Below are 10,655 nucleotides of genomic sequence, written 5' to 3'. Positions count from 1 at the left end.
GAACTTCCTCATGGCAGAGCGCACCCCCTCTCCACCTCCCCCTCCCCACACACCCCGCCCATGAATCCTGCAGGCTCTCGGCAGTAACAAAGCAAAGTGAAAGTGAAACTTAAACTGTCTGCTGCTCTCAACACTAGTTCTCACTCAGTGAAGCTCTTTTCAGATTAAAAATACCTTTGAGGAAATGTATTTTCAGATGCCAAGTAAACTGCATTATAGCAGCCCCCCTCCCCCCACCGAATGGGATGGAACAGAAGCAGAAAGTGGTTCTTAAAGAGACAGAGGCCAATTTCAAGGTGTTCAGAAGAGGAAGTGATGAGAAGATAAGTTTATTTTCTATTTAAACATAAAAACTGCATTTTAATAACAGCTAAAGGTGGCATAGATACTTTATTATAGTATAGTACTTAAATATATGCCTGAGAAACACATAATATCGGCCCTTTAATAATTTTTACTAGATAATGATGAGTAAATATTACATGAATTTGTAGCATTTAAATGTACGTAACAAACGTTAGTGCAAATATGTTAGAGGATTTTTTTCAAGTACATCTTACAAGTTATTTTTTTCAGTGATACACTCTGCATACACCGTGACATCTCACCTACAGTTTAATCATAAAAATAGTTAATTACGTAAAATTTTTCCTAGTAAACCTCAAAATAAAACAGTATGTGTGATGCATTAAAGATCAGTGATAAACAGGATATATTTTCCTTCACCATGATATCTGAAAGCAGACACAGTCATAGTCAGGAAGACAACATGCTCTTGACAACATAATGGCTGGTATAACTTTATTAAAGTGGCTTTTTATCTCCCTTTCACCTCCCTGTACAGCTCTGTTCTGCTGTCTGAGCTTTATGCACACGTGGCCTGCGTTTTTCAAGCCGATACGTAATTCTGAATAGTGAATATTTGTTTGATTTTCATTTCTTCCTGTCTTTGATCTTCAATAAATTCTCCTTTTTGAAAATGAAAGTATAAATAAAAAAGAGTGTGCCATTTATTCTACTGTGAAAATGTCAGTTAGTCATAGGTTTTATCTGGGCTGCAATGCTTTCATCGTCCTCTTGGACCATTGGAGCTGACAAGTAATGGATATAATGTTCAGAACAAAAGTGAATACTTTGTTTATCCGTGGAAATGTATTTGCATCTGTTTCTGCGTATTAAAATGTCTTCTTTCTTTTCCTTTCCATTCCCTCTGGTTCACAGTGCCTAATAAAGTGTGTGCTCTAACAAGCAAACACTCCAAATGATAAATGACAAACCTGCACTGCTGTCATCTGGCAAAACACTGTCAGCTATTATTTCCCACAAACAGACGCTGTTAAAATCTGACTCGGTGTCAGCTTGTGTCTTACCTGCCTCGTTTAAACTTTCTTTAAATTCTTCCTCACGGAATCAAATCTAGAGGAAATTAAACCTCTTAAACAATAGCGAAGACATCAGAGATGAAAATGCGATACAAAGGTTTTTAAATTGATGTTTTAGGTAAATTTATTAATTAGGTCACTAATAAGAGCACCAGTTTATATGGCCCTAAAAATAAAAGCTAAACTAGCAAAATAATAAAAAAAACAGTTGTTTGAAAATCTCTTAGAGTTACATTTAAAGCTTATATTCTGTCGTTTCTATGCCGAGTCCTGAAAATTAAATTATGGAAACGCTGTCATACATCTGCATAATTTCTGTGAGGTTTTAATGACTTCTTCCCAGATGCTTAAAAAAAGAAATTGTCATGTTTTTTATGAAGGGTGGTGGAGAGCTTGAAATTACCTTTTTATTTGTTAGTAACAGCTGACGACTGTGTTCAGCGCAACGGAGGAAAACAACAGAACTCATTTGTCACACGACATCTGCAGCGCCCATCAAAGCATGAAACCTCAGCAAACGGTTTCTGTTCATATCGGACCTTCAAAGTCACTTTCAGTATCAGTACAATAATTTAAAAAAAGCCTTATTTTTGTTGTCTTTTTGAAACTCTGATATCACAGCAAAAAAACTGACAAACGTGCTCAAAGATACAGACAATAAATTTACATTCATCTGTTAAAACTGAGCTTAAATCCTTAATTCACATTTCCTTACAGAGCCATCAGCATGATTGCAGCATTTCTTAGATTATGCATGTAAATCACCCGTCATGCAGGTCCTGTGTGATGGGTGGGAACTCATTTTGCAGTATGCATAAAGCTCATGATAAAAACCCTTTCTTACTGAAGCATATAGCAAAGAACCCATGCAGACACACATGCACTGAGCTCAGTCTGGTTTGATTAGCACCATATGAAAGATGCTGCCAGAACCTCAGCAGGAGGGCATCAACACTTTGAAAGTTGATAATCTGAGTTCAGATCAAGTGCATCAAAGCATGATGTCGAATCCTGATTCATGAGCTCTCTTACAGATCCGCGGGTAGGCAGGCGTTTTGTCGCACTCACCACTCTGCAAGGTTAGCTTTTAATGCGTTTAAGTAGGGGGAACTCAGCATTTTCAACCACCGGCGCTGGGAAAGTGCGCCCATTCATTCATAATTCTTTGTGCATATATTCATAGCTGAGCAGAAAGTTGCTTCGGTAATGAGCTGCTGCTTTGCAATGGAAATCTCCCACAGCAACAGCTGAAAGTGGGTTGGGTATGTTTTAGTAAAGAGGAAAGTGTGGGGTAAAACCGCAGTGAAGTTGTATAACCATGTGAACCAGCATGAATGATTTCTTTTTTTTTATTTGTCTCTTTAATATAACAGCATGAGCGTCAGAAGCTCTTATGTCATAATGTTAAAAAGAGTCACAATTTTTTGACTTTTCTACTGAAGGTAAATTAAGAAATTGTAATAACTTGGTTGATTTTGCAGATATGAACTTGAAATTTTTTATTTATATCATTAAAAAACAAAACATTACATACAAAAAACCCCAATACAAATAAAATAAAATGAAAGTCAGCAGAGGAAGAAAAAGATCTTATATCTGCTCCTATTTACAAAATTTTTTTATTAATTTCAAACAATAATAAACGAAATAATAAAACAAAACAAAAAAATTCAACTCCTCAAACAGTAACTTGTACAAATACAAATTAAATAATTTAATATTTCTTTAAGAATTTTGCTTTGATCATTTTTTAAAGGAATTAATTGATCCAATACTTTTATAATCATTTTCCAGATTATTCCATAGTCTTGTACTGAAGTGCATCTGTCCTTGAAATTTGTTTGGATTTTTGGTTTAACAAACATTTGTAGTCCCCTCAAATTATAACAGCTTTCCCTTTTAACAAAATTAGATTGAACGTTTGAAGGTAACACATTTTTACGAGCTTTATGCATAGTCTGCAGAATATGATATTCAACCAACTCATAAAATTTTAACAATTTTAATTGATGAAACAATATGTTAGATGGGTTATAGTAATGCTTTCTTGTGATAATTCTTATGGCTCTTTTTTGTAAAATAAAATACGTGTGAAAATACATGTAAAATAAAAAAATTGGTGTGGTAGTAGCTGAAAATGATCCCCAACTTATACCCCAAGTGTTCTGATTGTTAAATATCTGCATTTATTAATTATTAGATTCAACAATGTGTCTATTAGGAAACTATTTCATAAAATACTGACTGGATTTTAATGAACTTTTCAGGAAATAATGACACGATGTACCTTTATACATTAAAGCCAGCACAGTTCAAGAAAGATGCCAAAGCAAAATGACCTGTAAAACACAAGAACACATGTTATACATCTGTACTTAAATCATAAATGTCAGTATTAAAATTCATCAGACGTAGATGTACACTCAGTTATTACTGTCTGCGAGTTTCAGTAGAACTTGTTGAGTAATTGTGAGGTAATTTATTAACAGACACAAGCAAAAATAACATTGTTTACCTTTTGACTATTTGTGACATTGTTTAATCATCCATCCATCCATCCATCCATCCATCCATCCATCCATCCATCCATCCATCCATCCATCCATCCATCCATCCATCCATCCATCCATCCATCCATCCATCCATCCATCCATCCATCCATCCATCCATCCATCCATCCATTATCTATACCCGCCTCTTCCTTTCAGAGTCACGGGGGTCACTGGTGCCCATATCCAGCAGTCACAGTGCGAGGGGCGGGGTACACCCTGGACAGGTCGCAAGTCCATCATTGTCAATAATGTAAAAAAAAAAATCTTTAAACTCATCTGAAAACTCATTTCACAGTTGAATTAAAATAAGAGAGTGTTTGAACATATGTGAGAGATATGCAGAAAATCGTATTAAGTGGTCTTAAAACCAGAAACTGATTAAAAGGTTAGCCCTAAACGTGGACGAAACTATTAATTTATTGCTAATTAGTGAGTCATTTAAGGAGCTAATTGTTTTAATTACAGCTACATACGCAGTGATTAAGAATTTGATTTTCACTTTAATCAGCTTCTTTTTTTGCCAACTTTTTTAACGTTGCGTTCAGCTTTAAGTCTCTGCTTCACCCAACAGCATAAAACAAACAAGAAATGATTGCGAGGAAATTAGATTTACCTGATCAACATACTCTTTAGTGTTGTTGCAGCTCTCCATCTGATGACACCGGAATATTAATTGACCAGTAGCTGCATCATTTGTCTACAAAGATGTTGAGGTTTACAAGCTTTTAAAGTTAATGTTGTTTTGGGTTTCCTTAATTAGGCCACTAATCACGGATGCCAGCAGTCACTTATTTTAGGCAAACAAACCCGTCGTGACTTCGGTGAAAGAGGATGGAGACATTAAAGCGATTAAGTATTTGGCTCTGAATGTCAGCACTCAAACGCTCTGAGTCATTCTGGTGTTTACCATTATTTCCAGAGTTGTTGTCTCCTCCTTTTTATTCAAAGTGAAATGTCTGAACCATTTTCCCTTAATACATTTGTTAATTAAAAGATAAAAAAATATGTTAAACATTCGTGTAAAAGGCCACCCGTAGCAACTGAATCGTGTTGAGAGCAGCTCAGTTGGATGAATGTAGACCTTGAAGTATTTTTAAGCTTGTATGATAAATTCAATATTTATTCAAATGTAGACTGGTCAAAAATAATAATAATTTAGGTTCAAAATATTAAAGAATTTGTCTAGGGCAGGGAAAAAGAAGTGTGATAAAAAGGGCATACACCAGGGCTTTTTAACTAAATTGCTCAGGGGGGCACAGTTACCGTATTTTTCGGACTATAAGCCGCACCCGTCATTTAAAAAAAAAAATCCGTGAACATTAACATATAAGCCGCACCGGACTATAATCCGCACCCCCAACATAAAAAAAAACAGTACACCCAAATTTGCCGTCAAAAAAGTGAATTCAACATCAAAACATAAAAAGCAAACCTTTAGGAATTAAAGTTGGGAGGAATACGGTTCATATAACTGACCGTATTTTGGTAGTTTTCTTTAACAGTTTCTGGTCCAACAAAACGTCTCATTCATCGTCCTCCGGCGCACTGAAACCATCGAAGTCCTCCAGTGTCGGAGTTAAACAAGCTGAGAAAAGCTGCGTCACACAGCGGTATCTGTTCAGTGTTGCTTTCTGTGTCGTTGTCCTCCCGGGGTAATGCTGGCTCTGAAGCTGTAGTGGGGTAGCCCTCCTGCTCCAGCATACGTCACTGCATGGGATTCCTTCCCCGGGGAGTGCAATGAGGAAAAAAAGTCAGCAGCTCTTCACTCAACGTTTATCCACAAAGTGGTCCTGGATTAAGCTCCAAAGTTTTTATCAGTCAGATTCCACCGTGAAAAATGTCTGTTTTATCCCCTTTTATGAGTTTGTGGCCATTGACTATCTTTAAATCGCTGCTTCCTAGTCAACAGTCGGCTCTGGAAGCGATCGCTTTTTTCTTTTTTTTTCCTTTCGTTTTTTTGAAGCGAGTGGTTGAAGCAAATGGAGCATAAGAGCCCCCTGGTGGCTGAAGAAAAAATCCATGTACAAGCCGCACCGGACTATAAGCCGCATGGTTCAAAGTTCAGGAAAAAAGTCGCGGCTTATGGTCCGAAAAATACGGTACTTAAAACCAATGGCTTGTGGGCCGGACCTCTGGGGTGGGGGTGTGTTTGTGTGTGTTTTGCCCAATAATGTTAGGGGAAACACTGCAGTATTTAAATGAACAAGAGTTATTATTTTTCACCTTTTAAAGATGTTTATTTTTTTGCATTGAATCATAAATTAAGAATTTACAATTGATCTAAAATCTATTTTAATATAAAATAATAAAAGAACATTTTTCTTTTGTCCGGCCATCCGGAAGTCACTTGTGGGCTGGATGTAGCCCGCGGGCCACCAGTTGAATAACACTGGCCTTTGCTCTTCAGAATGCATGTATTCAAGTTTTAAATGAAAAAAAAACATTTTTACATAAAGCTATTGTCAGTTTTTTTATTTCTTATGAATCAGTATATTCAGCCATGAAAGTCAATTTATTAGTTACATTTTCAAATTTGTTGATTTAAACAACAAATTCTGTAAAAGCTTACAGCATTACTTCTGTAAAGCTTTCAGTAATCTGATTTTCATATGTTTCTATCTGCATCCTATGTTCACACATTCAAACAGACTTCCTGCTTTTGTCTTGCTGTGATTTTCCATTTTCCTCTCACACATCAGGCTTGTTTTCTACATAACACACAAACTGTGCTACGTCCCACCCCGTTAAGTGTGAGTGCGGACCCTCGTCGCATGAATAGTTAAGACGCTGCCAAGCCCGAGAACGCAACAAATTACCATTGCAATTTAATTATGCATGCCACGGCGCAGTCAGAAGTACGTGCAAATGTGAAGGAAACATCACGCCGGACAGATTAACATTGTGAGAGATTTGATGTGGGTTAGTTTAAAGGATTATTGCTAGTTGTGCAGAACTGGAGGACAAAGAGTTTGATATATTTGGAATTTGAGGAAAGGAGGTGATGACTTACTGCTGCACCAGTAGAACAAAATGATCTGAGGAAATGGCTTTTTTTTTCATTGTTGCTGCTTTTTGCCTTTTGTTTTATTGAGACTCTAGATCAGATTTATACAGCACAACAATCGTGACACTAACAACATTAACAGTTGAAAGTAAATCAACATTTTTTCTATTAAAATTGGACTGTGCGAGTACTGTATCATGTTTGTGTTGTTTGCTTTAATAGTTTATGTACAAGTATTTGTGGAATTTTTGGGAAGGCAGGTTTTGGGGTGCAAGAATTTTGAAAAACCTTTGAAACTTTGTGATTTTTTTCTAACCCTGTGATGTTCAGTATATTGCCATATAAAAAAAAACCCAGGAATTTTCAACACAAAGTTATGCTGTAGTCTTGTTGACAATGAACCTGCACTGATCTTACCTCTTTTTGTACGTGTTACAAGTGCGTTAGTTAATTTTTTTTTGTCTGTATTTGACAGTTATTCTTGTTATCTTTTATTGCTTGCTTTTATTGTGCTCGGACCTGATTACATGTTTCCTTCTATCATGTGCATTTGTGATTTGTGTTTTACCACCTGGCATGTAGGGCTGCCACAAACGATTAGTTTTATAATCGATTAATCACCGATTATTTTTTCGATTAGTCGACTAATCGGATAATACATTAATTGAATATAAAACATAGAGCTTATCACGCCAGAATGCAGCTGCTATTATATAACCATCATTAGATTTTAGCTATATGCTAACTAAAAATAATTGCTGTGGAAGGCAAGTTCTGCCTTGCAGAAATTGCACAGGTTTCACTTTCATTTTTTAAAATGATCCCACACTTTTGAGGTCTGTTGCTGGGTAGCCATGATACCAGAGCCTGTCTGTACAATGTCTTGTGACGTCCACGGCCTACCCCAGTTACCACTACTGTGCATGTGTGTCAAGGACAGAAAGGCAGATGTGGCAGTGGAAGGTGTCAAAGCAGTTTGGAGAGAAAAACAAAGTAAAGAACAAAAAAAAAAAGAAAACGATTAATCGATTATTAAATTAGTCATCGATTATTTTAATAAGCGATTAGTCGTCGATTAATCGGTTAATCGTGGCAGCCCTACTGGCATGTTTCTGTTTCCATTATTCTTTAGCATGAGCCTCCACGCTCACCATATTTTACCTCTTTTTCTCCAGTTCTTTGTGAATTTTCTTTGTTTTTTGTCAAGATCGTCCTTTTCTTCCTGCGCAGCTTGAGCATTCACAAACACTTCTCTGAAAAATATTGCCATTATTGTCCCAGAAGTTTCACAACAAAATGAACGTTTTAGCTTTTTTGACATGAAGCTGCCGGAAGGAGCAACCTGTCAAAATAAAAGCCATGACGCAAGACCATATAATGCAATGGTTTAGTGGTATGGTCCCTAAATAACATGTTAATTTAATTTGCCCCCTACATTGCTGGACCTGTAATGTGACTATTGCACACACGCATGCTATGCTGAATAGTCATAAAAGTCTGATACAGACTTTTTAAGCTCAGGACAGGTTTCTTATTTAAATTAATAGTTTTATTGTTAAAAATGTTTAAAGTTTTTTTTTCTAAAATGAATATTGTTGCCTTTAAAAGGGAACCTACATCCAACATGTGTGGAGGACAAAAGAATTATAGCTTCTTAATATGTAAAAAAACTCAACAGAGCAAAGGTATTTTCAAAATCAAGCCATTTTTATTCTACAACAACAAATGCAACCAGCAGACATACTTTAGTTCCATCACTGCATCTATACTCGCTTCATTTGTTTTATCCTGTCATACAGTATTTCTCTCACTGAGGTTTAGGACACATTGTTAGTGCACAAGACACGATCGATAAAACGTAAAACTTTATTAATGATTTTTATAGCTGTCTGACAGCTTTGAAAAAAGTCTTTCTATGGTTAAGTGGCTGTTTTTACATTAAATTTTTAGTCCTCTGAACGCACAGCGCATTATAAAATACGACAAATTGGGCCACATGTCATTTATTTTTAAGATGTTTGCTGACAGAAAAGTTAAAGTATGGTGATTAGCTGTCACAAATCAAATTAATCCAGCAAACGGAGGCGTGCGTTTCTCGCTGCGCGCAGGACGTCAACCAGCCGACTGGGTCTTCCATCCAACAGAAGAGGTTCTGGTTAAAGGGCCGCTCGCTTTGATGATGTTTTGAATCTTTAATCTTAATCAACCTCGAGTTGACAGCTGCCAGCTGCAATAAGTTCACCGTGACTGCTCCATCTTCTTCTTTCACCAGTGTAAATTTTTAAAATGAAGACATAGTTCTTATTTTTTAGATGATCTGTTCTGTAAACTGTACGTCATCTGTCTGTGGTTTAAGTGCTTTTAGTCACAGAGGAGCACTTTATATAAGAACATGGTCACTGCTTCCTCTGGAGACACTCATTACCTGCACTGAGTCACACACACACGCACGCACGCACACACACACACACGGAAACATTGTGTACTGTACTCACTGACATCCTGACATAATGTATTTAGTGAGGTACACAATAATCAAATATCTCCAATCTGCTACTGCTGCTCTATACCCTCCTCTGGTCTCAGCCTGCGTGTGTTTGTTTGTGTGTGTGAGTGTGTGCGCATGTGTGTGTTTGTGAGCTTCAGGCAGCCCAAATTCCTCGTATAACTTCTTTATTTTTCTTTTATCATCTGTGATGAGTTCATGCAGGCCGCATGTGAGACACGGCTGTCTCTCTTTCCGTGGGCACACATGATGTGTTTGCACTAGAATGTCTGCACAAACACACACAGGCTGCACAGAAATCAATACCATGAACCATCCAGCAGGTTCCCTGGAGCTACTGTAGTCTACAAGTTCAGGTGATTGTTAGTTAAAAGTTTTGTCTCCTGATCAACAAAGGATACCACGTTTTTTGCTCCCTATTTATTTAGAATTTGCCTCTTAAAATGCAGTTTAACAGGGCATACTGGATTTATTCATCATGCATTGGTGTAATCAGTGAAACAAGCGTTACGCTGGCTGTCGGAACTACGTATCCTAAAATAAAGTTGAATTTAAAGAAGTAATCTGCTATTAGTGCAGTGAATATAAATCTAAACATAATGATTTTATGAAATTAACAGGTTTTTTTCAGGGAAAAAGAAGAAATACAAACAAATCTGACAGTTTTACACCCATTCTGTTGTTACCCACCACTCACTCTTATTTTATTATGCATAAAAGTAACTTTTAGACACTTGTTTTTGAACAGGCAACAGACTAGGACAGGTGTGTGCAACCATTACAATCCAAAGAGTCATTTTTAATCCTTGGTTCACTAATAAAATATGTCAGGAAATGGCAAAAGTACTACTACTGGGGTTATCAACTGGTGGCCCATGGGCCACTTTGTTTGTTGACTTTTCTGACCAGTGGGGGTGACATAACTAAAAATATGTAGTAAATTAAAGGTTTGTAATTGTTTTAACACTTCAGGACAACGGGAAAAAACATTTGTGTCATACATACATACATATATATATATATAGGGGTGCAACAATACATGTAACCGTATCGAACCGTTCAATACAGAGCTTTAGGTTCAATACACATTTGTATCGAACAATACAGATATTTTAAATTAATTTTATCAGCTTGTCTTCTGAAGATGCTCTGTGTTGAAAGATCAGTGGATCTGTGTTCGACTACTCTACGTGGGCTGCACTGTCGAGCAC

At 36.7% G+C, this 10,655-nt stretch overlaps 1 protein-coding gene across 3 annotated transcripts in view; it reads left to right on the top strand.

Moving 5' to 3' along the window:
• Positions 1–10,655, top strand: part of b4galt2 (UDP-Gal:betaGlcNAc beta 1,4- galactosyltransferase, polypeptide 2) — a 155,376-nt gene that overhangs the window by 31,597 nt on the left and 113,124 nt on the right. The window lies entirely within an intron of this gene.

Source organism: Austrofundulus limnaeus, unplaced genomic scaffold (genome assembly GCF_001266775.1).
Source record: "Austrofundulus limnaeus strain Quisiro unplaced genomic scaffold, Austrofundulus_limnaeus-1.0 Scaffold6, whole genome shotgun sequence".
NCBI lineage: Eukaryota > Metazoa > Chordata > Actinopteri > Cyprinodontiformes > Rivulidae > Austrofundulus > Austrofundulus limnaeus.
This window is presented reverse-complemented; position numbering and strand designations above follow the sequence as displayed.